At 44.7% G+C, this 27,082-nt stretch overlaps 1 protein-coding gene across 1 annotated transcript in view; it reads right to left on the reverse strand.

The window, feature by feature from the left end:
- The window catches only part of Slit3 (slit guidance ligand 3), a 594,183-nt gene that overhangs the window by 353,730 nt on the left and 213,371 nt on the right, over window positions 1-27,082 (reverse strand). The window lies entirely within an intron of this gene.

Here is a 27,082-nt window from a genome sequence, read left to right on the forward strand (position 1 = left end):
CAGGACAGGAACCTAACCTAGCCCCTACCCTACCCCTGACCACATGAGATGGTATCTTATTACACCTCACTCCATCTGGAACTGCTCTGTTTTTTGCATCCCACGCACCTTACCTCATACGACCTCAAAACACACAGGACACAGAGCTTCACCAGCTCTGAGCAAAAGCCAATGCCTGATTCACGGTATTGGCCAGAATTTCAAAGGAGACAATTATTTAATTTGGGGCAACTAGACATTGCCCAAATAGCTCTTTAAAATGACATTTAGCTGCTAGGGACCATTTTTTTTAGATGGAATTACATAGAGCTTAACTTAGAAAATTTGCATTAAAGACAGTAGAAGAAGGAAGCCTAGAGCGCGTCACATAATTGCTACCGACTATGGACAGGGTTTAGTTTAACTTCTGGGACACTGCACATCAAGGCAGTTGCAGCCCGTGGCTCTATTTAGGCATTCCCATGTTCCTCCCAAGTGTTTACAAAACTTTAATACATCTCCATATTGGCCCAATAAAGCATTTTTTTTCTGTTGAGATGGCACTGCCCATCTGTATTTCTCTCTCAGTAAGAAGACTAAGTTCTTTCAGCAGGTCATTTTGGTAGCTGTAAAGCTGATGAATTGTGCATAAACAGCTCAAAAATTTCTTAGGGAATAGAACTGCAAAGATGAGGCTTTTGCCTCCACCTTCTAAGCCACCCCTGCCTATTTGAAGATTAAGGCTAAGGTATGGGTTTCTTCTTTCAGCTAAGCCCTCATCCCTCCTACCCTTGACAGCTTAATTTCCTGTCCTCTTTGGGAGACATACGGATGAATATTTAGTGTAGAACATGATTGTGATTAAGCTTCCAAATGTGTCTTCATCTGGATTCCAGCTGGTATAGCATCTCAATTACTCCTCCACTCCCCTATGGAAGCTTCATATTGATGTAGTGAGCTTTACATGATGGCACTGGATTAAAAATCTCCCAAGACTCTCCAATCTTCCAAGCTCAATCAATTATCCCTTAATGAAGGGGAGAAGAGGGGTTCATGCATACATATTAGGACCTGATGTGTCCTGCAAACAGGTGCCAGGCTGTTGTTGATTCATACCTGAAAATGAGTTAAAAACCCAGATCCTTGTTTCTGTTCACTCCTCTGCAAAAAATGGTTGGTGCATTAATATGATGCCAGTAAGTACTCTGGAGCAAGTGGTGATTAATAGTTGTGTTGTCAATCAATATATAGAGGAGGTTACAAAAATGTTCAGCTGTTTCACAATTTATTCACTAGACCAATAATCCCTAAATTACTTTCTGCTGTGTCTCCCGTGTTACATGTCTACACTAGTAAAGGTATACAACAACATTCTGTATGTTGAACAACTAGGCATAGGTATGACATGGTCTTTGCATTTCATGGATGTCAGTTCAGCCAGGGTACCAGACACAGAGAGGAATCCCCGAGTGTTGTCATAAGATCCATGGGACGGGAGGAGTCACTTCCCTCAACTTGGAGGAAGGAGTTCCAGCGCTTTTCTTCTTGTACATTTCATTTGCAGTTGTCTCAGCTCTTGGACCAGATCTTTTAACCATAGAACAATCATGTCTTCCTTCCTTCTCTGCCTCCCTCCTTCCCTCCTCTAATACTGTTATATAAATATATGTCAGGCACTTCTCAATTCATTCACTTATGATGCAGTGTGAGGAAAGAAAAAGCAGGGTTAAGTTAATTTCCTAGCATATTTTCCTGCCACAGTTACAGATAACAGGTGTTTGGAGAGAGGATGCAATCTGTGTGGGTGGCCACACAGGGAGATACTCCAAAATGAGGAGACTAACAATGAGCTTGGTATCTTCCAATTCCTTTGGATGAGACTAGCAACCAGACTCAGAGGCCAACTGAATGGCAGAGCCTTCTCAGGATCCCTTCCTGGTGATAAAGGTTGGTGGAAGATAAGTCACCAGTCTCAGCCCTCATTAAAATTGAAATCTTGGGGTTCAAGAGAAGGCAATCCTGTGTAAGAAGTGAAGCTTGTTTCCTCCCATGTGCCTTCCTGGTTCTATGACGCTGCTGGTACACAGGGTGCGCTGGTGAAGGAAAATGGAAGACAGAGAAAGAATGCTTGCTAGAGAAATAAGACCGTCTCTCTAGCTCGTAAGTGGCTACTGGAGACTTCTCAGAGTCCCCAGAATTACTTTTCCAGATTGTGATCAAAGGCAATATAGAATGCCACAATTTTTCTTCACACAGAAACACTTAAAACACATCACCCTGAATGTTGGAGGGCCAAAGGGTTGTCATGAGAAACTAGAAGACGCTGGAACAGTAGCCCAGAGCACTATGAACTCATGAAAAATTAATTCAGTCCTCAAAGTCAGCATTGGTTAAGGGCTGTTCTACATAACAAAAAGCTCTCCTTTGCATTATTAAAAGCACAGCTTTGTACCATCCAGTTAATTTCAAAGGATCGACTCTTTGCATTAGAAGTTATCAAAGACAGATGTCCTAAAAGGGTCCTCTCTATCAAAGCTGGCAGGCATCTGCTCTCCTAGAATTATCGAGATGCTTATCACGGCTTGAGCACTTTCCCTCTCATTTTAACCTAAACGTTTGGTGAGATTTCAGTGAAATGCCCAAAGGAAGGCAAGATTAGTGAAATCTGGAAATCAGTCTGTTTTCTCCTAGGAGTTGGTACTCCCTTCGGCTCTGATTCTAGGCTTCCCAGAGGAATTTGCTGCTGCCTCTGCAGCCTGTAATGAATATTTGCCAATCAGAAGAGCAAACAGGTATGTTCAAACAGGCATAGATGGGGGGAGGGTAACACTTAGTATTCCAAACAAGTATGTCCCCCATTTCAAGTAATGCTGCTATTTAAAACGAAGATCAATGCAACCAAGTGATTTACAGAAAAGGATTCACTGTGGGGATCCTGGAAAGCCAGTTTCTTAGTCTAATTAACATGTGTTTTCAAAAAGAATTATTTATACTTTTTTATGTGGATGGGTGTTTTGTCTGAGTTACCTGCTCCCCACGGAGGCCTGAGGAGGGTTTCAGGGCCCTTGATACTGAAGTCATGGATGTTGCGAACTGAACGAGGGTCCTCCCCAAAAGTACACGCACTTATTCACTGATCCACCTCTCAAGCTCCTAGATAACTAATCATCTACAAACAGTGAAATGGAAGGATGCTTAGCTTGCGATGCATTTATTTTTTAGGGGTTTGTGCATTGGCTGTGTCACTATTATATTAATGGCTTCCTTCTGCAGAATGCCTGCTATCAATGCAACCGTTCTCACACTGACACCTCCTAACCTCACTTTGTCAAATAGCCCTGAAGCCTACTTCTCAGAACCTCATTGCATGCTAGGCGAAAGACCGATTTGTCAGAGGCCAGCTTCCCAGCACCAAGCAGGGATTCGAAGTTGAAGCCTAGCTTACTTTGCGCACTCCCTGTTTCTGGTCTTATTAGAAATCAGGACTCCATGGTCGTACTTGCAGCCTCATGCATTTGTGGTAGCTGAGACACACAGTGGTTCCAACATGCTAGAAAAATTTGAATTACAAAATATCTACAGGCTACCCAGGACTATATATACTATGCACAATGAATTTAGTGATTTTGCTTTTTGCTGGTTATCCTTTAGGATTTAGTTCAGCGATAAGAATAATTATAAACCACAGCCCCAGTATATAAAGGAAATGGAAACATGCCACTGAAATTAATGAAAACACTTTATTACCTTAAATTCGTTAAGCATAACTAGATAACTTGCCTTCCAAATTCTCTTTTGGGGAAAGTCTACATGAGCTCAGGTTAAAGGATCAGGATTGAAGAGCAAACCTCTGTGAGACAGCATTGTAATTGTAATTTCTTCCAAATGAGAGGTCTTTGTAGCTTTCATTAACCCCTTGGTTTAGAAATAAAGAAAATCAAGGGATTGCATGGGAAAGTAATGAGGTCCTTCTGTTTGCCTCTGGTTGCCTCAGTGGGAAGGATATTTACAGGTTTGGGTGGGACAGCTACCCACAGCCTAGCAAATTCAGGCCTTCTCATTAGCATACGCAGGAGCATGGGGCATCTCCCAAAATGGGGAGACAGGGATGGAGCACACCCTTCCTGTCCAGGCAAACGTAAGGATGATACAATGACAGCAGAAACATCCTATTAAAAAACACAGCATCTTTTACTTTCCACCACAGGAGAAAATCGTTGGAGCCTAGAACTAAGTAACCTATCCCGAGTGAGAAAAAGAGGAGAGCGTAGACTGACCAAATCAATGACAGATGTGAACACGGACCACTTCACACTCACTAAGACTCCTGTGCTCAAGGTTGAGAAGACAATAACAAGTGTTGACAAGCATATGGAGAAACTGGAACCCTCGCATATTGCTGGTTTGAATATTGACGGTGAGGTCACTGTGCAGAACAGTGTGGCAGTCTCTCAGAGTTAAACAGTGAATTGCCTGTGACCTGGGAAATCCCACTCTCAGGTATATGTCCAAGGCAAGCAAAACTACACACCCATAAAAAAAAACAAAAAACAAAAAACACGTATACACAAATGTTCAAAGCAATATATTCACAATAATTAAAGGGGATGAGCAACCCTATTGACTTAAGAACAGACACGCAGAACATGGTACATACAATAGCATACAAAGGAATTAAGTACTGAAGCTGTAACCAAGATGAACCTTGGAAACTCTTCACATATGCTGAAGGACTCAGGCCCCAAAGGCCACAAATTACACAATGCTATTTATATGGAAAGCCAAAAAGCCCCAAAAGTAGGTTTGTGGTTGCCAGGGGCTGAGGAGAGGGAGAAATAGGGAGAGGAGTTCTAATGGGTAGCAGGTTTCTTTAGGAAGTGACGGAAACACTTTGGAATTAGATGGTAGTGATTATTATACACAGTAAATATACCAAAAAGCACTGAATTATGTGTGCATTTCAATGTGGGGAACTGAGTGCTGTCTGAATTGTATATCTCAGGAAAAGAAGGCAACTAAGAGAAATGACAGAGGGCTTTCTCGAAAGACTGGCTTCAAAGAGACAAGCCACTTCAGTCCCAAATCCAGGCCATGACACAGAGGACAGTGCTGACTACAGTAATTTCGCTGCATTTACAATTAGCTCTCCACTGTCCCAGCTTATGGCTAGAAAAGTTGCTTTCTGTCCTGTCTACCGCATCCTAGAAGGCTTTCTCAGTGGTGCACAGGCTTCGTAGGGACAAGGTAGCCCAGAAAACACTGAAGTTTCTATAGGGTCTCCAGCTAGTCTCTGGGTTAGTCTATTGAGTTCCCCCACCTCCGTGTGTGTGTGTGTGTGTGTGTGTGTGTGTGTGTGTGTGTGTGTTTGTGTTTGTGTGTTTGGGGGTCCTGAAACCACTGTAGTTGCATACATAAATAGAAAGGCTAGGAAAAGCTTATAGGGAGGCAGTACATTTTGTGCATAAAATGCACAAATTCAGCAGCAGAGGCAATGAGTTAAAGTTTTTTATGACGTTTCTACCCCGCCACTTTACCCTTGCCCCACCACACCAACAACAGAGGATGTCTGTACAGCCGTATACTTTGTCACGCCAAGAAGAGCAGATCTTACTGTGACATGGGAGAGGGTGGCTCCCAGGATGGAAACTTCAGGTAAGATTACAACTCCAACTGAGCAAGCTGGGCAGTCGCGTTTCCTTTTTTTTCCCACATTCTCCGGCCTTCCGACACTCTCAGTTGGTGCTTTCTTCAGCAGCAAGAGAGATTTCGATACACAGAGCCTGTCATGTACAGCCCATGCAGAGGGAAAGTGGGTGAGTGAACGACATCGTTTGCTTCCTTTAGAAACACTGGTCTTTCAAGACCAGTGTGCACAGTGCCACACCTTCAGGAGCGCTAGTGGGTGTGCAGTGCAGATTTGTCGACTGAGTGGAGAGGTGAGTGCTGGCTGAGCACTTACTACATCCTTTGCTAAGTTCCAGCCTAAAAAGCATAGTGGTCTGTACCAAGTGACTTACCTGGGGTAATGCAGCTTTTAAACAGGGCATTGGTGGGTTCCATCTTCTTACAATACTTCCTACAGGAGGAATTCACCCTCTATTATTGTTTTCATGAAACCTTACACGCTCCCATCTTGGCATCCACCATCTCTCTCTCTCTCTCTCTCTCTCTCTCTCTCTCTCTCTCTGCTGCATATGTATAGCATGTACATGCTTTTTGAGACAGGATTTCTCTGTGTATCCCTGGCTGTCCCAGAATTAGACCAGGCTGGTCTCAAACTCTGAGATCCGCCTGCCTCTCCTTCTAGGATTAAAGGCATTTGCCACCACGTCTTGGCTCACCAGCTCAAGGTTCAAGCTTGCTTGCCATCAAGAAAGCCCTTGGATGAAATGCCTGCTCATGCTGCTCACTGCTTTATCTCCAGGGACACAACAAATACAGGACTTAAACTATCCTTCGATACAGACAAAGTGAGTTAATGACTGAATTTATGATGTTGTAAGTCAGAATGACAAAGGCAGAATAGAGAAGACAGAGGATGAGGAGAACCTCATGGGCAAGGTCAGGAGCAGAGAGTTAAGAGGCAGTACCTAAAAGGGCATCTAGGTACCTATCCTATGTGTGCCTAGTTACAGGGAAAAGAGTGAAAGTGCCCAGAGGGACCAGCACTAGCCAGGGATCACAAAGCAAATTAGAGGGCACTGGGGTCTGGCAGGACAACATCTGTACAACACATTGTGAGCACCAGATGAAAGGCATGCATAGAAAACCAAAGCTCACAGTGCTATTTTTGCAGCAATGAAACATTCCTAAATCAATACAAGGGAGGGAGGTGAGGTTCCCAGGATCAGACGCACTGCAGAAGATACAGCGCCCTCTGACACTGCGATAAAAGCCAAGGAGGAGCAGGATAGTGAAAATGGACACAAGATAGACTGACAACCTGTTCCCCACCAGCTCTCCGTGACCTCTGAGCTTAGCAAGACCTAGCATAAGACTGAACCCTTAGCAACAGGAAGAAAACCACCAGATAGCTGGAGCTGGGAGCCACTCTACTGGTCCCTCACCAAAAACATAATCTCAGCATGGGGATCTGTTGGGCAGAGAGCAACAGTGCCCCCATTTTCCCATGGAGGAAGGCTCCCTCTTATCTCTCCATCTTTCTTAACTGCTGAGCCCTGCTTTTGGAAATATTATGAACCCCATGTGTGTGAAATTAAAAACAAAAGTGATTTCTTAGAGATAACTGTTTTAACCCTCCCAGTTCCTTGCCCTCCCCCTTACTCCATTCTGCCCTGATCCTTATTTCAGGCCTAAACTCCTATTTAGTGGTTGGGGGTCATACCAAACTGCCTCTCCAGACCATTTGCTTGCTTTATTCTGGTTCCTGCTGTGAGGTGTCCTCTTCATCCAGAGTTAAGGCATGCTGTGGTATTTCTGCCAGCCCACTTACTACTTTAAGAAGGATTCAAACTGATTTATAAATTAGAAACGTAAGAAAACAAACAAACAAACAAAAAGCCCACATCAATGCACAGGTTAACATTATTTTTCTACCAGCCTATCCTGTGGGTTCACCCAAGTCAACAGGCCCAAACTATATGGTGCCTCTCTTGCCCTATATTCCTCAGGCTGGTAAACACCCTCTCTCAGGTTCCAAACTGCACCAGATGAGACCTCAGATGCACCTTTCCCTTGGTATCTCTCCCTCCTTTGCAAATCTGTCTCCCAGGCTTATTGGCTTTTCCCACTGAAATGCCTTTTGAATAAAATGTGTGACATGTGACCCCAGTCTTTGCTATCTAATCTCTTAACCCAGACCCTTACTTTTCCATGCTTGAAGAATTCTGAACAGTTATTTTTAGGGGGTGCATAGCTTTCGTTTGGAGGACAGTGGCCAACTTACAGCAGTTGGTTCTCTCCTCCCATCCTGGTCTTGGGGACTGAGCTCAAGTGATCAGGTTTGGTGGCAAATGCCCTTAAGCCCAGAGCCATCTTGCCAACTCTCTCCCGTCGTCATTGCAGAGTCTGCCTTTGGTAGTCCCCAGGAGTCTTCCCAGCTTCACACTAATTTTCTTTGCCTAGCTGCCTGTGTCCCTCCTTTCCGATGATGTAATGATGCCTTCAGTTGGGTAGGCTGAATCCTCCAAGACTGTGCTGTCATGACCATCTCTGCCTACGGAAACTGGAGGTTTAGTTAGGGTGATGAGGCAAGCACAACAATTTTAAAAAGGAAATTGATGTTCTCAAACCATACACAGCACAATTTAGACGAGGCCAGCAGCTATTCAGTTTGTCTACAGACTCTCTTAGTAGTCCTACTAAGTGCTCAAAATGGTACAGGCATTTTAGTCTTTGGATATAAAAAGCAACACTGGGCCTGAGCTCAACATTTTCCATTAAATGCAATGGGATTTTTGCTTAGCTAATAACCATATTAAGGTATTAGAGATACACCATCTCTTCCATCTCTGAAGATGATTTGGGATTCTTATGCAATGTTTCCTAGTTTGAAAAAGTAAACTAACTCTCTAACTCATCTGCCTAGAAAAATCATTAGAAATATTCACTACAAACTGAATAAAAGGAACCAGATAATCTCAGGAAAGCCAGCAGCCCACGAGAGGCCACCAAAATTAGTACGGTGAGGCTGGCCATTTCCTATGTTACTCAAGACCTATGTCACATGAGCCCTTAGAGGCCAGATGAAAATGTTGATAGTCGGAATAAAATTCCATTGACTTCAATATACAACCAGAGCAAAGTCAAAATACAAAGCCTTAAATTTTCCTACAGAGGTGACTTATACCTAAACTGTGACACAAGTGTTATATACTAGATTTGAAAGGGCAAGAGATAGAAGTGCTACAAAAAATATAGAGTTCTTGGGGCTTTTATAGGTCCTAAGATGGCCAGAGCAGGTAACAGAAATCAATCTACGGGTTTATGGCCTCAGAAATGCCTTTCTTGACTTTTCTTCTCTTATGTTATTAGCCCTTCCTGGGTAATACCCCTTCCCCCATCCCCCAAAAGTGATATAAACACAAAAGGCCGATTGGCAGCAGGCAAGGACAGCAGGAAAGGATACCACGAAATGGAAAGAGCACTGCAGCCTTTCCAGAGGCCAGATTGGTTGCATCATGTTTTTTCCAGCTTCTCTCCACACAGTCCAGCTCAGAGCCCCACACTCCCCACAGGATACTGGTGAGGCCCTAATTGTCTGAGGATTTATTGTAGTGGTAAGAAGAAGTGACTTTAAGGCATATAAACTGGCACTTGGGGTTGAAAAATGACAAGCAACCCACTTAAATCTGTTAGACATAAGCCTAAGTTTGGAAATGGGTGAAAAAGTAACACAACAAGCGTATTCTGAGGTTCCCAGGGTTGGTTTGTGGCACTGTTTATATTTGTTGTTGGTAGCTTGAACTTGACCATGAAACACAGCTGTGAGTAAGTGATCTTTCCAAGGGAGGGGCCGGCCTGCCCATGTAAGCTTAGACAATGACTTCCTGGTATAGTTGAGCTGTTCCCTTCTGATGGCCCTTTCCTCTCCATTTTTTCCTTTAAGTAAATGGGAAGGTGCCACAAAGGAGAAGAGGAAGGGGTGTGTGTAAGGGAAGGGACAACATTTTCTCTGACACCCATCAGGTGACCCAGAATTGGCAAGACTGTCCTGCTCAGTATCATTATCTCTTTTCACATAGTGTCTCAACCTACTTAAAGGAAAGTCACAAATTAGTTGGGGATGCAGTGTTTGTCTCATGCACAAACACCCAAAGTGTACAAGCTCCTTCTAGGCACTGAGCATTGAGCTCTGTTTGTCCATTATGTTGTTTGTCTAAAACAGGATCACATCTTGTTTTTCCTTCCTTCCTTCCTTCCTTCCTTCCTTCTTTCCTTCCTTCCTTTCTTCCTTTCCTTCCTTCCTTCTTTCCTTCCTTCCTTCCTTCCTTTCCTTCCTTCCTCCTTCCTTCCTTCCTTCCTTCCTTCCTTCCTTCCTTCCTCTTCCTTTATATTCTTTTTGACCAATTCACCAAACACAACAGTACTTCAGTGTTTCTTTACCACACAGGATCTCTGCAGGGAGAGCCTATTCATTCATCAAGCATCTACCCTGTATCACTTACAGGCAAAGCACTGTTGGTGGTTATGGGAATGAAGCAATCGGAGAGCCAGCATCATTCCTTTCCTTATGAAATTTATAGCCAAATAAAATGCCAATTAATGTGGGGATTTACCTAGCCACCTCCCCCTTTGAACTGGATAGCATGCAGCCTACCACAGTATTTTTATTTTTTGGTGACCACATAATACTGTCTTTATTATCCTTACTGCCAACTGTAGCATGAGGTTTCCTCTGTGACTGGGAAGAGTGTACTTGAAAGGAAGCTATGCCATAGGCATCACATCTACCCCTTTCATGCACCTGGCACTCACAAGGCACAGCCATCCCTTGCCTGTCTTGTTGTCTTTATTTCTTTTGCATTGCGCATTTCAGTTGAGCATCATTCTAGGGCAGGCTTGCTATCATCATTTCTTACTACATTTGGATTTATCTGAATGTGTTCTTTGAAACTCACCAAGATCTGCATTTGTATCACAGGGGAAGAAAAAGGAGGAGGAGGAGGAAGAAGAAGAAATAGAAAGTTGGCTGTTTTCAGAAGATCATGTCAACTTCTAAATGCAGAGTCAGAGATAATAAAAAGCTTCCTTTCAAGGTCCAGAAGCAGAAAGGGTGGAAAAAAATTCAAACATTTAAGGAATCAATTTAGATGCATAAAATCTAGAAAGAAAAAATAGGGAAGAAAAAATAGGGAAGAAACGATCAAAATTTGCTGTACTTTTTTTTTTCTTTTTTAATGGCCTTGAAAAAGGTGCATAACCTCCCCAAGCCACTGCTGGGCTGGGTATATGGAGTGAATGATGCTCTGGCTGCAGCATCTGAGTTCTCTGCTTATGTTTCCTCCAGCCCAGGACAGGCTCAGAGGAGGAAATGAATCTCAGTGGGGGTCCTCTTCTGATTAGCTTTCACCTTCAACAGTAGGTGTCAATCACGTTAATTGGAATCAATAGACAGTCATTCAGGGGCCTGGGATAATTAAGCAAGCCATAAAGACTAGAACTGGAGTCCCCTTTAAAAATTAAAAGGGACCCCACTGTTTGCTAACATTTTAAGCCACCTTGGCCACCTAAGCCCTGTTCTGATTTAAACCCACTGATCAAAGAACAGTCTCTGCTTATCCCATGGGAAAAGAGAAAATCCACCCTTCCGAAAGGAACTTCCATTACGTTCCTATGGGAATCTACATTGGAGGGTGTTAGAGCTATGAGCCAGACGGAACTGGAAACAGCAAAGGGAGAAAGTGAGCAACTGAACAAAACTAAGACTCTAGGCTCTGACCCAGCCCAGGCTTTCACTCCCTAGTGTCTCCTAGCCAACCTGCAGAATGCATCATCTGTGACCCTCTCTCTCCACAGAGGGCAGAGCGCAGTAAACCTCACAGGCCCAGAAGGGAAGAAGACACACTGACAGCAAGTTACAATAACCGGACATCCCAGCCCCCTTCAAAAAGATGCCCCCCGCCAGTGAACTGCTTCACAGAAATTCATGTGCATTTTTATGTCCCTTTTAAAACTTGAAAGGGAGCCCACAATACCCCGCCCGGTGTTTGCCTCAAGATGGAGAGGGCTCATTCACCCACATGGCAACATGAAAAGAAAATGAAATTCTGTCCCAAGGCTCATGATTTTTTTTTCTTCCTTTTCCTGAGCCAATGAATGCCAGATGTTCTCACGAAACGTCTTCATATCTTTGGGACAGCCTGCGAGGATTCTATTTATTATTGCTCAGAGGCCAAGAGGCCATAACAGATTTACAAGGCGACTGTGGTCATTCTTCGTGTCTCCTATACTTAGGGGATGAATGTGGCCAGCGTCAGAGACAGCTCTTCTTTCTGTACAATTTACTTCCCTGGGGCCAATTAGCCAGGTCAGATCAAGAACAGAGGTGGTTAACACCCCCCCCACACACATATACATACAACGCCACAGGCAGCACGAGGCTTTCCAAGGCAGGCTAAGCCACACAAGTCTTTCCAACTGTCAGAGGAGGAGGGCTGAAACTGTCAAAAAGAACCAAGAGCATCAATAAAGCCATCTGTCAAAGACGTGTATAACACATGGAAGGTCAGGTACTCCTTGCCCTTGACCTTGATGAGGCCTTAGCCCAAATAAGCCATCTCACGTTCTGATCTTGCCTGGCTGAAATGGGTTCTAAGTGGAAGGAAGGTGGATTTCCTTCCACACCACCCAAGTTTCTGCTCAGATCACTGCTGAAACAGCATCGTCACGTCTATCCGGTGCTTACAAATTCAATGGGCCCTTTCACGGCAGTGCCCACCCCGCTCAGCCCACAGCAGCTTTGCTCTGTTTCAAAGCTTCAGAACCATGATAGCCACCTCCTCCTCTGAGCATACTGAAAGTCTCCTATGCCCACGGGAGAGCGGGTTGTATTTGGTTCAAACATCAAAGCGCACTGGCAGTAAGTACCGGATGAGTCCTGTCAGAACAAGACCCCGTATGATCAGGGCTGGGAAAGGGAGTGTTATACCTGAACCGTGATTTCCACAATGTGTTGGTGCTCTCCTGAAATAAGCTCTGCCACTACAGCTGGACACGCTTTTCTAAGGTTCCCAACCAAAGAAGGTTGTTTCAACCCAGCTCTAGAATGAATGGAGGGTCCACAGATTAGGCCGGGAAAACAGTTTTCTTCTTTTTCCTCCAAAAGAGAAGCACCAGTTGTGTCTGAGTTTTTGTTTGTCTGATGACAAGATCTCTATGTAGCCCTGGCTGTCCTAGACCTCACTTTGTGTGTGTGTGTGTGTGTGTGTATGTGTTTTTGTGTATGCACTAAGGTCCCAAAATCTCCCTCAAGAATACACCTTTCAATTCAATAACTTAACTTCTTTCATTAGGTCCTACAATCCCTTGCCACTAGGTCCACCTCTTAATTTTTCATCTACCAATAACACTACTAGTTGGGGCCCACTTCTTTCACACATTGGCCTTGGTGTGTGTATCTGTGTGTGTGTGTGTTCAAGAATTTTGCCAAGTGTATTGAACATAAGCCAAATAGCATTGTAAATACTGTGGCCATAGATATGAACACAATGAAGTCCTTGCTTTCTGGAACCTTCCATTGTACATGGGACACATGGATAATCAGATAAATTTCAGGTATTGATGTGTTCTAAGATAAACAAGACAGAGGAAGATAATAATGACCAGCAAAATAAGTGATTGTGATGTTCCAGATTAGACATTTGGACAGATTTTGAACCCTGGCACTGAGGCATGAATATTATGATCTTTTTCAAGACAGATAAAGAGTGTCATGAGAGGCTGTAGCCTCAGGAGTTGGGCAACGAAGTAGACAGTACCTAAGTGTGGAGGGCTTCACCAATGACAGTATAAAGTTGGAGTTGATTGTGCATCTCATAGGAAATCAGTCAATAGGCTTGGGCAGACAGAAATGACGTGTGCTGGCTTACCACCAGATGCAGTTGCAGAGGAACATAGTAGAGTCTGGAAGGTCACTCAGGTTGTCCAGGTAGGTGCTGTGGAAGCTTGGGGGAGGCAACAGAATGGGGCATTCTGATTGGGATCCAGAGCTATGCTATCAGCAGCTGGAGCCTCCCTTTTCTTTCTTTCCCTACTTCCCTCTCTCCTTTCCTTCATTGGGGATTAACCACCCAGGTCTTCATGAATGCTAGGCACAAGCTGGCCTCTTATCTCTGAACCACATCCCTAGCCAATCCTCACTTTTTCATAAACTCAGTGGGTGAAGATTTTGCTTGTGGATTATTGGCTGGGCAGGCTTCCCAGCAAGGAGGAGAGTCCAAAAGATTCTTCAATTACTATGCCAGTTTTCATCCCTTCTGCATTTCATTAAACATGTGTGTTTATCCATATTCACATCTCCACACGATGCCTTCCCGAACCACCTTTGGAGAGGCTGGGCATAATTGATTTGTCCTTTCAACATGTGATGTTAAATTGAGTGATTTTGACATCACATTGCCATCAACAGGGAGGTTTGACTTACAAATTATTTCGTGCGTACAGTGGATCATTGGCTACCTCCCAGACATTCATAGCTGGAAATCTTAAAAAAAGAAAGAAAGAAGGAAAGAAAAGGAGTGAGAAGAAAGGAAAAGCAAGAAAGAGAAAGAAAGAAGAAAGAAGAAAGAGAAAGATGAAGCGAGGCTCCCACTGACTTCAGCATCAGTTGCTGCCTTCCAGGACCTGAGCCTATTTGAGGCAGAATTCCTGCCGTTCCTGCAGCTGCGGATTTCATGGTTTCTACTTCATAATCACTTTAAGAAACAAGGGAGCAGATTGGCGGAGCTGATGGTGCCCCACGGCTGACTTCACAGTCCTGGGGAGAAAAGGGGCACCCTAGCAGGGGAGGTGGCCTGTGCCACAGAAGGAATGCCCTACCCAGGGTCAAAACACTCTTCCTGGCTGCCCACTATCCACATATAAGCTGCATGACCTTGGTAAATCTCTTGACCTCTGCAAGCCTCAATTCTTTTCAGCTTGTAAAATAAAACATTATCTGCTCCTCAATGAGAAAAGAAAGCATGGCGTAAGTGAAATAGTGTCATTATTTTAAAAATAATTCATGAGACATTTCCCCACTTTGCTAAGCAGGATTGCCCCCCCCCCCCATGCCCTGTCTACCGGAGGCCACACTGAGGTTTGACGTCTACAGAAAATTCCTTGTAACCCTTCATGAGCCTTCTAGCCAAGTATATAGAAGGGGCTAGAGTCAAAGCCTATGGGTCTACCATGAGGCTCCAAAATGCAAGGCAAGAGAGTGTTGCTACACAAAGAGGGAGAAACAGGCTATGGTTCCTGAAGAAAAGGTTGCAGAGAACTTGTGGAGTATAGGTGGAGTCAGGTGCAGAAGTTGCTTGGGGAGGGGAAATCTCCTCTGATAAGAAAGGAAATAAGTTCCACCAAGCCATAGCTTCAGCATGGGTGGCAGCCAATGAGAGGGAAGGGCATAGACTAAGGATGATATTTTGCCTTGCCCTCGGGCACTGTGTGGGTTTCTCCCTAAGCCTTCTTAGGAAAACAAGAAGCCACCTTGAAATACTGAGAATTCATCCCAAAGAGAATATGTAACTGGAGAGGAGACTAAGCAAAAAGAGATGGCTTTGTTTTAAAAAGGAGGGCTTGCGTCCTTTCCCTTGGTATGGAGGCTGAGATGAGACTGGTTACGGGAATAACGGAGCAGCCCAGGTATAAACATGCTGTGTTCTGTTGAACCAAATGAGGCATGCGTTACTGCAGGTGTTTGGGGTGCTGTGTTCTTGCAAAGGCTTTCTCTGAGCATCTCCCCAAAGGGTCTCTGCCTCTCAGAAGAGCTAGACATCAAATGACCTTTCCCTGGAGCCTTGTGACACCTCTGTAAGAATGTGATGGGGGCAGATACAGACTCGGATGCATTCCAGTCCCCTACTGCTGTTCAAATGTTCTGAGCCTGCCCACTTGCTTTGAAGGTGGTGGTCTGTCATACCAAGGAAAAGCCAGAAGGGTAGGCTGGGCAGTGCTGGTAGGTCAGTTAGAAAGGCAGCTGTTCTTAAAAGCATGAAGGTCAAAGAGAAGCCACTCGTGCATTCAGTGGGCTATATGGGAGGTGTTGAGAAGCGGGAGACTAATGCCTGGTGCTTGGGATAAGAGAACTGAGACATTCAGTGTGGAGTCCGGAACAGAGTCCTGCACTGGGAGCTTAAGAGGTCCAGCTGAAGAGATGGCACCCCTGTGCCTGCGGCATCCCCCTGAAAGTCAGGCTGCCCTCCAGTATGAAGGCTTCGCTGTGCTGGCACAGGCTGAGGGCAGTTTGGCTCTGTAAGGATGGTGTTAATTTCTAATCCTGCTTCCTGTTTTGGATGAACTCCATTGCAGACATTTGGACAAGAAGCTGAGACCGGAAGGTGGAGTAAGGTGCTTCAGGTTAGGAAAAGTGCTCGTTCCCAGTTCCCAGGGAAGACCTTCTGCTGCTCCAGTGGGCAGTAGAGCTCCCAGAATATAGCAGGCCATGAAGTCACTCTCCGACACCAAACATGGCATGGATGCCTCGGCGCAGCGAGCAAGGAGCACAAGGGCGGGAGAGTTCACCCAGGGAGCTAAGAAGAGCCGGCAGGACGGAGGTTCTCATGTCAATCACACGCCCCCCAGAACTCTTGTCGTTCTTGATCTGGGGCCAGAGAAGCTGATCATGACACCCTTGACCTTCTTGGTAAAGAGTCATTGTCAGAATCAAAGAGAAGGCTGCAATTTCTTGGGCACTAGACCGCAGAGAGTCTACGGTGCATACCATTTTGATAAAGGTTCTTCCCTCTTCCCAGGAACAAAGTCAGGCAGAGGGAAGCAGCTCACCCTTCACACGTACTTGAGAAACAGGGAAAAAAAGAGCCCATGGTGTTTATATACTTCCCGCGGGGCCAGACACTAGATAAGGCATTCTGTAAATATTAGCCACTCAACCTTCCAGTGGGCTGGTGAGGCGGCCTTAGGGTATCCACTCTATGAGGATGCTAAGTCATGTATCTAAGAAGTGCAGTTGCACAGGGAAGCAAGAATTTGAATCCAGCGCTGCGTGTGCCAAAGTCCTTGCTCGCATCCACAGTCATACTGCAGAAGTCTCAAACATGCTTCCTTTAGTCCACAGACGCAATCAGTATGTCCAGTCTACACTACCATGTTTAATTAGTCTTCAACATTTAAAAGATGTGAAATTCCACTTTAAAAAAAATCTAAATTTCTTGCTTGATTTAAAGGGAAAAGCCCTGAGCATTTCAGCTCAGGGGCAGGTAAGAAGACCAAAATCTCTATCTAGCAGGTGCGATCTTAATGTTTGTGTTCTCCTCCCCAAAGATGTATGTTGAAATTCTCATGCTGGGGGTGACAGCATGAGGAGATAGAACTGATGTGATGAGGGCCGTTATAAAGAGCCCAGAGAGGGACTAGAGTAATGGCTCAGAGGTTAAGAGCACTTGCTGCTCTTCCAGAAGATCCAGGTTCAGTTCCCAACACCTACATTGGGTAGCTGACAAGCACCAGCAACTCTAGCTCGAAGAGATGTGATGGCCTTTTCTGGTCCACACAGACCATGCACACGAGGCGCCCATATACTCAGGAACATATACCTACACATAAAATAAATAAAAAGTCATTTTAAAAGGTGTGTGTGTATGTGTGTGTATGCACTCCTGACCATGCTGAACTGTCTACCCCTATGAAGAGGGTTCCTTATATCCTGTGTTGTTTCTGCCCCTACTTTCTTGGAGATAAGCTATAAGTGCCAGAAGAATACTATTTATCAGTGTCTCCTGAGGACTGTGTAATCTCTCTTCCAGCCTTGAGGTTTGTCACGCCACACGGCACAACCTTGGTCCCTGCTTCTCCCTGAGAGTCCAGCTTGAGGCTTGTCAGGAGCTCAGGTATGTGCAAAGGAGAGTTGTAGACCATACGCTGAATGCCTTTTAGGGTGTGTGAGGAGCACTCACACTGGGTTCCAGTCCACTCTGAGCCAGGTTAGGAAGATGAACGGCCGCGTGAGCATCTGTGAAGGAGAAGACGCGCCACCTTCCTTCCCTGCTTATGCTGAATGGGAACTACAGTGAAGTCCAACGGCTGTGTGTCAGAGACACTAGAACTCAAGTCACTTTCTGAGTAATTCTCACCTCTCGATGGTCCAGTTTTCTCACGTGCCAAGTACAGAGAGTAAACAGATCTGCCTTCTGCCTCATGGGGTTGCTGTGGGGTACAATGAGTCCATCTTCTAGCATGTTTCAAGGATCAGCATTCAGGAGAAGTAAGCCACTCTCACCTTACCATAAAGCTTTCCTTCCTGGCTCACTAAGGATTTTCAATGTCGCCAGGGATGAGAACCCTACTTTATAATGGTGGCACTGGGACCACCCCCAGTAGTGTGGTTCACTGTTCCAGGAAGAGAAGGCTCTGAACTGATATTTCCCGTGTTCTAGAAGATGTTATGGGTCACCCTGGGTCAACCTGGGACCCAGGTCTGCTCAAATCTTGGGTGTGTATTCATTCTGCACCATTCTTCCTTTAGTCAGAATGATAAATGCCATTGATCTTATACCGAGGTTCCACCAACAACCCCACTTCCATGATCCACCATGTAATACTTGTGATTGTAATCCCAGTCAGTTAGCCACACACTGAAGCTCAACGGAGACACCCTCCTTGCAGTGACACCTAGGTCTTCCATTCTGTCTCCCACTGACTCTGTTACAGAGTTTCACCCAATTCCCACACAGATGGCTCTGCTGTTGTCAAAAGATCTTGTATACAGAATTAATCTGTGCTTGACCAGGAAGACTCTGAAGTAATGTCAGTGGGACACTCCCAGCCTTTCCTGGGAACACGCTAGATCGCCATTAATCTAAGGTCATGACTTAGCCCCGAAGAAACATCCCTGCTCCCCTCCAGTTGGGAGAGAGATAAGAACCATGATGAGCCAATCATTCCCTGTCCCCATCATGTTCTCTGGACAGAAGGATGCCCAGATAAACAAACTCTGACCTGTCATGAGCACAGCCTGGATCTACGTCATGCTGGAAGAATCCCATGCAGTTAACCTGATGTGTGTGTGTGTGTGTGTGTGTGTGAACTTGCTCAAAAGGAAACCTTTCCTAACTAGATTGTGGAATAGACATTTTCTTGAGCTGTTTCTTTAGAGTACACTTATTGCTGCATTGGGCATGTCTGTTGGCCTTTCCCAAACGCAAATAATAAAACCTATACAAGTTAGTGCTTTAGTGACTGGAAATACCCACAGGAGAGAACTCGGTTATGCTAAATGCCAGTCAGGCACCATTTCCAGCTGTGCACATAGGATTCCAACTGGACACACCAGACACAAGACCTTGACAGTCACTTCTGCATCCTCAGGGGTCATTTGGGTCTGACCACCCTTTACAGAATTCCTCTTCTGCCCTGTGTTAGATCCATTTCAGAAGGGAGGGACCGTGAATTCCTTCCAGGAGCAGACAGCATCTTTTTGTAATCCCTCTCTCACCTCTCTGTGTCTTCAATCTTTCTCTTGTCCTGATTTCCTTCTGGCTGACTGATGGAAAAGATTGGGACAATTTTCTCAGAATCCAGGCTCTCAAACACTGTGACATTCCAGCAGTTTCTTGGATACTTTTACTCTGTCTTTATATCCTACCAGGGACTCTTCGCCCCAGGATCCATTCCATCTATGACTGCATTTGACTTCCTCCTTTGTGTGTATCTATGACTGCATTTGACTTCTTCCTTTGTGTGCATGGGAAGCAGGGAGATCGCAGCGAAAGTTTTATACGTGCAATGTGAACACCATAAACCAGGGCCCTGGCAGTATTTAAATCTGTGAAATGTGAAGGGAATTTAAATAACGAGTCAGCCACACAGGCAGGTGGCCCCGAAGCTCCCGAATGTGCATCTCACGCTAGCAGCTCGCACGTTTATATTAAGGTACTAGAAGCAGCAAGCAGAAGGGGTAGAAGGTGTTAACAATGACTGCAAAATGTTTCCTCAAGGATACATTTCCTCTGTTTCCTCCCAACATAAATCCTGACAACACAAATTCTGGGTTCATTCACAAAATCATGGACCAGGGAGGACTGCTTTTAATTTATGGGATGATTTGAAAAAGCAGTTATTTAATCTATACTGGGGTAGCACATTGGTTAATGTGATATACTTAGCAGAGTAAATTATTTTCATAAGGGAAGAGCTTAAATCACAAAACCAGACCATGGCTAACACACACCTTTCATTGGGGTTGGTGTCACAAATGGCGTTCTGTTGCCGTCTTTTCCTAAGTAGAGACATTGTCTTACATTGTTCACATCAAATGCAACTCTTGGGATTCACCTTTGACCTCCTGGAAGGATCCTTACTGAAGTGGGAGGGAGAATAAAATTAGGGGAAAGAACTTTTGCCAGCTAGACAGTCCTTGGCTCTGGGAAACTGTATCTTGACTGTTTGGGTGGCTGAAATGGAAACTTACTTTCTGCAGTTTGGTCCAATAATAGCAATCATGGTCCCACTGGTGAATGCCCAGTATACGGCAGGCCCTATAGCATGTGAATAGTTCTTGATATGTGATCTCATTTGCTACTCGCAAGAGCCAGCATCAGGATTTTTCTCTTTATTACAGAGATGCAACAGAGGTAAGCCCTCTGACTCTGGCCACAGAGTTGGAAAGAGACTGAGACAAAGTTTGACCCACATCTTGCGAGGGTTAATACATTTTGATTCAACAGTTACCCGAATGCTTAGTGTTGCTGTCCCTCATGCCTGCCTGCAACTATAGCAGCCTGATTCATTCACTCTCTTCAATCTTTTGGCCTGGGTGATGGAATTTTCTTTCAAGATTGATTCCATTCTAGGCATAGCAGCGAGGTTCTAGGGATATACTGGTGACACACTGGACATTGCACACAGATTTCCACAATGCTACGGCTTCAAGGCAGGAAAGGAATGGCCACCTTGCCTCCTTGTTTCAGCAAAAGGGAAATAAGAGCTTTTCAGGCTTCTCTCCAGCATTTAGTCATTTAGAACCCAGCCTATTTGCTTGGCTTGATACTATGAATTTAATCACTTTTGGCTACTAATTCACTTGATCCTTCACACTTTCACTTTGTGAGAGGTGTGAGAGATATTAGTATGGCCCTTAAAGAGCTAGAATTCAGAGGAGAAAGGCTCACATCGTAAATGGCCCTGTATAACATTGGTGGGAAGATTCGCATTCAGCCTGTAGACCACCTGACAGGACTCCGCAGAGTTGAAAATATCCCCAAGAAGTAATACTATTCCACCATGTGTGTTCTCATCATTTACTCTACTACCTAAGGTGCTACAACCACAGCACATAGAAGAAACACTCTGCTCAGTGAATACCATGACACTGAGCAGGGCCCAAAGTTCTAGGCAGTCTTAAGGCCTATTTCCCCTTGATCAGTTTGTCTGTTTTAGCTGCCAGTTCCCAGAGGCTCTAAGCCAGTGACTCTTGTGAATACTTTTGAGTGAAGCCCTACCACCAAAACCACCCTTTTTTAGGTTTGACCTTTGCTTTGACCTTGCAGTCAGTCCCATCAGACACACCCTGCTTACTGCTAGGGAATGTAGAGGCCAAGTTGGCTTGGCCAGGACATCCTCTGTTCCTGGGAACAGTTCTGTTTCCACGGCTCTGGGCCAGTGTGGAGGTGAAGACTGTCAATCTCCCAAGAGCTACACAGGAGCTGGCAGATATTTTTTTCAAAACTTCATGTACCTCTTTCCCTTTGTCCCTCCAGGAGGGGGGCGGGGTAAGGAGAGAAGGAGAGACAGAGATATAGAGAAACACAGAGAGAAAGATGGAGAGAGACACAAAGAGAAGACAGACAGACAAATAGACAATACCAAGAGAAACAGAGAGACAGAGTCACAGAGAGAGACAGAGACAGAGAGAGACAGAGAGACAGACAGGAGACATAGAGACAGGGACACATAGAGGAGACATACATGTGTGCACATGTTCACACACACACACATGCACACACACACACACAGAGTGAGAGAGGTGAGGGGACACATACCTGGAAGTTACATCAAGGAAAGGCCACTAGAAAGTGATATGTTTGAGTAGAAAATGGCACAGGTTACTTTCTGTGGCCTTTTAGATGACAACAGCAGCATCTTTCGATGTCTGCCATCTTTGGGTTGGATAAGTGTCATCATCCATTGGGCAGACGAGAAAACAGAGGCTCACAGAAGCAAGGCAACCTAGGCAAAGCTCACAAAGCTACAGACCCGCTCTGAGTCTAGCAGAACAAATAAAACCCAGGCTCACCATAAAATTCACTCGCTGACTTTGACTGTCTAGAATTGGCTGCATGTATTTGGAGAGTCTTGATGGTTGTGGTACCGTTTTATTCTCCAATCCTGAACCCAGAATTGACTTTTCCTGTCATCATGAAGTGGTATAGATAGTCAGGAGAAGATTCGGTTTTTGGTAAAGTTAGAGCTGAATCCTTCAAAAGCTACATGACACTAAAATTAGTATCCCAAGGTGGGCTAAGTACAAAAAGAGGCAGTTTTCAAATTAAGAAACTCAAAATTGAAACAACTACCGTTCTCCATGCCTTGATACCCACAAAAAAATTTTAATAATAATAGTTCCACATACTAAAAAACACACATAGAAATAACCATTCCTTATATGGTCTAAAGTGCTCGCTTGTTCAGTTTCTTTAGAAGACAATGTGGCAGTCTCTACCACTGACAGTCTCTACTCTACTGCCTTTGACCACTATCTAAAATGTTCACCCAGGGAAATCATCATGGTATTTTTGATTTTTTAATGGATTGATAAGTTGCCAATAATAATATAAGCCTTAACATCATCCAAATGTTCAACAAAAGACAGAAATTAATAAATTACAGTTACATTTATATAATGGCATCCTTGGCAGCGCTCAAAAAGCATTTTGTAGAAGATGATTTAATGGCATGGGAAAGCACCCATGATATATTACTATGACAACAACATGCCATTTCTCAAAAGAACAACAAATACAAATTCATGCCTAAAAAAAAGACAGAATAAATAAATAAAGTCAACATTAGCAGGAATTATGAGGGTTGCTTTCTTCCTTTGTGGTAGACCTTCATAAAAATGTACATCTTCCACTTTCTCCTTTCAGCAAATATACCTGTGCATATACGTGAAATACAGTTTTCAAAAAGACAGAGAATAAACAGCTAAGAGAAAGAACAACAAAGATCAGTGGCTGGGGAGGCAGTCACAAAGTGCTTGATGTGGAACCATGAGAATTCAAGTTCCATCCCTTCTTAAGAAGCCAGGCATGGGGGCTGGAGAGATGGCTCGGCAGTTAAGAGCACCGGCTGCTCCTCTGGAGGATCCAGGTTGGGTTCCATTCTCAGCACACTCATGGCAGCTCACAACCGCCCATAGCTCCATTTCCAGATTATCCGACACGCTTACAGCGCCATATGAACAGCCAAACACCAATGCACATAAAATAAAAATAAATCATTTTTTAAAAAGCCAGCTGTGGCGGTGTATAACTTGCAATCCTAATACGGGAGAAACACAGACAGGTGGATCCTTACAGCTGGCTGGCCAGCCATCAGTCCAGTCAGTGAGTCCCAGACTAGTGAGAGACTGTCTCAAACAAATCAAAGTGAGAGTCTACGCCTTAAACTGACCTCTGTAGTTATATACAGATGTGAACTTGCATGTACACAAACACATACATATGAACATGAGAAAGAAACAAAAGGAAAGATCATCACCCCAGCTGAGCAGCGGGCCTCCTGGGACAATCCATTCACCTCTAAACCTTCTAAGGCAAAAGTCTCAGGAGACAGCAAGAAGGTTACAAGTCTACTTTAGTCCAGCAAACTGTGATACTGTGAGCCTCCCCACCAGCCGGCTGCAGGCTCACAGACAGACATCCAGGTATTTGAGCTTTTCAACGTCCATCCCAACCAGTGACATAACTCGGATTTCAGAAATATTCCAGTAGGGTTAAGCTTTCTAAGAACCTCAGAGTTGAGAGAAAAGGAAGTGGGTTTCGTTTGAATTAGCATCATGCAAACTCACAGCTGTGGTGCCTGTACTTTCTGCAGGCTTCCCAGCCTTGGACTCTCACCAGCATCTCTGAAATGCAACCAATGAAAAAGAGCATCCTCGGGTCAGCTGCCGCCAGCACTCACGGCATCACACTGAGCAAGAGCACTTGAGGAAAATTATTTAGCTATGATCATTATTGGCTGCTTTTAATCACAATAATGAACTAATACAGCAGTACTTATGCCTGGGGAAGTCAAAGAGTATCCATTAAAAATCTAATTAAAAGCCAGTCCTTAAGAAGAATCATGGCTTATTTATCTCTCTATTAGGTAATATAAACCAGTGAACTGTACAGCTTGGAAAATTTCCACCAGTCACGCCGGTAAGCAGTATTCCCCTTTTGGTTGTAAAAGTATAATAAATCCTGCTTTAAGGGAACTCTTGTTATGTTTTAGGAAGAGAGACGATGAGAAAAGGAGGAAGAAGGGGAGAGAGAGAAAAGAAATGTTAAGAATGACATTTATATCCTGCCATTTTCCAAAAATAAAAATATCCAGGTGTAGATTTCTATAAGGAAAAAAAAAAAAACTTATGAAGAACAATCTGCTGGTAGTAGAAGGGGATGTTTCCATGCAACAAGAAGAGTGAGTAATGGTGGGCCTGTGGACAGTGTGGATAAGGAGCAGCCCATAAAGGGATCCAGATAGCTGTTCTGGGAGTCTCCTAGTCAGAGGCAGTGAGATGAGCAGGAGCCTGGCAGAAGCCGTCAATCCCCATCTGGTCTAGGCTGGAGCAATGACCATGTGCCAAGTCCAGCACTGGTTAGTATAGTGAGCCACTAGTCAGCGGATGTCCCGGAACTCAGCCCTGTGCAGAGGGAAGCATGTGCTTGGGGCTCTGGAAGGCGGCTGACTTCTACTGGATGCCTGTGAGAGAGCGTATCTTCTGTGCGGTAAGGTTGTAACTGGTAGAGAAGATAGTACAGACGTATCAGGCTACGTGACCCAGCCTGGGAGTATCCAGAGGTTTGGTATCGGAGAAGAAGCAGAAGAGGAAGAGAGACAGCAGGAAGAATGAATATGAGGAAAAAAAAATCAAGCATAGTGACTACGTATACCAGGATGACACAAAATCAGCCCAGCCTGGCCCAGACTACCTAAGAATGTGCACCCTCCTCGATCTGAAGATGGAGGGGGTCCACAAGGAAGACTACAGGTGGAGTTGGGCCAGCTTCTGATTTCAGAAATGCTGCTCTCTGAATTTTGGAAGATCCGATGGTTAAGAAAAGCCAGGAGTTATGCAGGGGGATGAGACGGAGGGAATTAACAGCAGAACAGAAACAAACGGGGAAACTAAAAGATGGCAGAGAAGTCGGAGGACTCGCATTAAAATGTGGGGAAAAGGGAGGTTGGAAGCTGATTCTAAGGTTCTGAGTAGATGGGTGACGGACAGGATACAGAATGAGGGCTGTTTGGGCTCTTCAACAGACTAATACCATACATGATTTACCACACACTCAAGGGGTGTGCCCGGGAAGTACCTGGAGACACCTGCGCCATTCATGTGGCATTCCGGGGGAAGCCGTGTCGTGTGTTAACTCCCCTTTCGGAGGCTGCTGCAGCCGGGTAGGCATCCAGCTGGCAGTCCTGGCCCAGGCGAAAAGGAAGCTTCTGATGACTGCACACCCCACCCATCTCAAGTCACCTCAAATCACCTGTCACTTTACCATACGCTGAAAGAGGACTGAGGTTGGAGGCTTCGGCTAATACCCTCAACCAGGGGAAAACAAAAGGCCGACTGGAACTACTTGCTTTGTCGGTTGAGATGACCTTTCAGAACGGATCTGAACTTTTGTCAGCGTGCTATCGGTATTTCCATCAGCAAGTATTTCAACCAGCTAATGTTTGCCAAGTGGGAGGACTGAGCTCTCTGCTCGGCATCAGGGTTTCTGTGCTAATCTGACCTTCTAAGGTATTTAAGGATGCAAAGGGCAGATTCATCACCTGAGTCCCCCAATCCATCGGCTGAATGCTATAATCCTGTCTACCAACAGATGCCTAGACTCCCACACTGCTTTCTCCTCTACAGAGGAGCTCGGAACCTTCAAACTGACCTTAAAAGTTGGTTACACTCACATGTTGCTTTGACCATCATCAATCAACCTTCATCTTTAAAAGGCAGAGGCCACAGGATTAAGTACATCTGGAAACAGAAGGCTTGAACTCTGGCTTCCTTTCTTCCTACCCAGGACAAGGTGCTCAAACTGCCTTAAGCCTCAGTTTTCCCATCTCTAAAGTATGTCATATAAGAGCATTCTACCTTATTAGAAACATATCTAAGAGACTGCTATATGATCTTAGCTATGGAATAAATACATGTGAGTCTTCAAGCCACTTGCCATGTGTTGTGTACATGGCTAATGGCTGATTTTTTTGGTTATCACTTTCAGAGCCTTTACACAGAGTTTTCCAGAAGGTGCTGTGTTAGTGTCTGTGTGACTCGGAAGCACCAGATGAAGTCATTTCTGCACACCCCGAACCTCTAACACCATTTTACTGTTCTAAAAGTCCTGGCAGGAAAAGCCCAGAGTTTAATTAAATTCTTATTTTGAGCAAAGTGAAGGGAGGAAAAGAGCCTTTGAGGGAAAGACAGTTCATAAAGCACTGATTACTGTGTCCAGGGCACACGGCATGATCAATGGCTACAGCAGAAACACATATTAGAAGAGGGCTTTTCTCATACTGCACTTTTTTTTTTCCTTGGGCCCAGCCTTGTAATGAATGTACAAGGTTAGGATTCTCCGTGCTCCGCATTTCCCCCTAACAGCACCAGCCTTGACTCTAGGGGGAGATATCTGCAGTGGCTCTCTGACATGAAATCATGCAGTGTGTAAGCCTAGAATTCAGGATCACCATGAGGGACTGAAAGTCTGCCTGGCCCGCCTTCCCACGTAGAGTTTGCATTCTTGAGTTACCAGTAGGACTCATTTGGCATCTCATTTAGGCAACAGTTTTGCTTTCTCGACTGTTCTATGAAGGTTGGGAGAATGGGAATGGGCCGGGCAGGGGAGAGAGAGCTACTGGGTCAGTCTGGTTAAAGGATGAGGGGGAGAAAAAGGCAAGTGCAAAGGTCTGTGAATATCACAAAAACCCTAGAAGGTAATAAAAGCGCTCTTTGATGTTATGTCGGCCTAAGCTGAACTGGGACAAGAGTAGCTTGGTTTTGATTCCCCTACAGCCAAACGGTCTTTTATGAAGATGCATGATAATGACCAAAATCTCATTGCAGAACTCAGGAGGTGGGAGAGGAAGTATTGCCTGCAGGTGAGTGTACTCTATCAAGATAGAGGGGACTCCTTACATTAATGGGGGCCTGATGATGGCTCTGCACATTTAGAAGCCTGACATCAACAGCAAAGAACTAGTCACATTGTCAAGAGCTCTT

This window comes from Meriones unguiculatus, chromosome 11 (assembly GCF_030254825.1).
Source record: "Meriones unguiculatus strain TT.TT164.6M chromosome 11, Bangor_MerUng_6.1, whole genome shotgun sequence".
Classification (NCBI taxonomy): domain Eukaryota; kingdom Metazoa; phylum Chordata; class Mammalia; order Rodentia; family Muridae; genus Meriones; species Meriones unguiculatus.